The sequence below is a fragment of the Octopus bimaculoides genome, chromosome 11 (assembly GCF_001194135.2).
Source record: "Octopus bimaculoides isolate UCB-OBI-ISO-001 chromosome 11, ASM119413v2, whole genome shotgun sequence".
Lineage (NCBI taxonomy): Eukaryota > Metazoa > Mollusca > Cephalopoda > Octopoda > Octopodidae > Octopus > Octopus bimaculoides.
Window position 1 is genome coordinate 30,102,210 of NC_068991.1, and position 1,585 is coordinate 30,103,794.

A 1,585-nucleotide genomic window follows, 5' to 3' on the forward strand; every position below is an offset into this window, starting at 1 on the left:
TATATATATATATATATATATATATATATATATGTGTGTGTGTCTGTGTGTCTGTGTGTCTGTGTCTGTGTGTCTGTGTATATACATGTATATCGTACTTGCGGGGCAGATGGCACTGTCGATAGAACGTCAACAACATAAATTTCAACATTTGGTTAGCGCCCTATATGTCCTGAGTTCAAATACGATTCAAGTCCATTTCAACTTTCATCCATCCATTATCATTAAGTGACTATCGATAAAATACATACTGGTGTCAATGTAATTAAATATCTCCTAGAAGGTAATATTCCAGCATGACCACGACTCCAATGTCGAGAATTGTGGAAAGAGAAAATAACAATGGACTATGAATTTATTGGGTACAGATTTAATGATGACCCGAACAACTTAGAGCTAGGGTTGCACTTTCGGGTTTACGTTTACAGCGCTGTAAACGTAAAAACAGAATGTTCATTGTCACAGTGTAGTTGTTACAGTGTAGTTGTAGTTGTTGTAAATGTTGTTGTTGTTGATGTTATTATTATAAAGGCGGTGAGCTGGCTGAATAGTTAGCACACCGGGCAAAATGCTCTACACTCTGAATTCAAATTCCGCCGAGGTCGACTTTCATCTTTTCATCCTTTCGGAGTCGATAAAATTAATACCAGTTCAGTACTGGTGTCGATGTAATTAACTATACCCCACCTCGAATTTCAGGCGTTGTGCCTAAAGTAAAAAGGATTATTATTATTATTATTATTAGTAGTAGTAGTAGTATTCAGTAGTCTTATTTTTATCACGTGTTTTCACTGCACTACCGAGCGCAGCTCTGTGTGCTTTGGGTATGTGCTGTAGTTTGTTGTGATGCTCTTATAGTTACTGTATTGAAAGTATTTTACGTAGGATGTGTGCGGTGTCTAGTGGTGCTATTTTCTGTATGTTATATATACTTTTTAGTCCTGGTGTTTTTGCTATGTATTTGTCTGAATATTTTTTGTTATACTTAATGCGCCTACTTTGATAGGATTTGTTTCTGCTTTTAGACTCCACATTCGAGTTACCTCTATTCCCAGATCTTTGTATTTTGAAAGTTTCTCCGTTTCTTCTAGAGAAACGTTGTCATCTGTTGGAATTGATATATCGATTAAAAAGCATTTTTTTCTTGGTGATCTCTGACAAATATATCCGGCATATTGGCCTTGATTTCTCTATTTGTGTGTATTGGCATATACTAGGAGTATGGTTACTTTCTCATTTTCTGTGACCTTTTCTGGCGTGTGCCTATACCATCTTTTTTCTGTTGTTATTCCATAGTGTTGGCATATCTTCTAGTGTATATAGGTCTCAACTCTGCCGTGTCTGTGAATATATTCCTTCTTAGCCAGGACTGAGCAGCCAAAGACGATATGATTTATTGTTTCTTCCCCATTTCCGCATATTCTGCAGTTACTTGTATTTCTTACATTACATACTTTTGGTAATTTCTGGTGGGAAGGCTTTGATCTTGTGCTGCAATTAAAAATCCTTCAATCTCTGCTTTGAGCCCTGAGCTTCTCAGCCATTGTTGGGATTTTGCTTTGTTTATTTCTTTTATTATTATTAT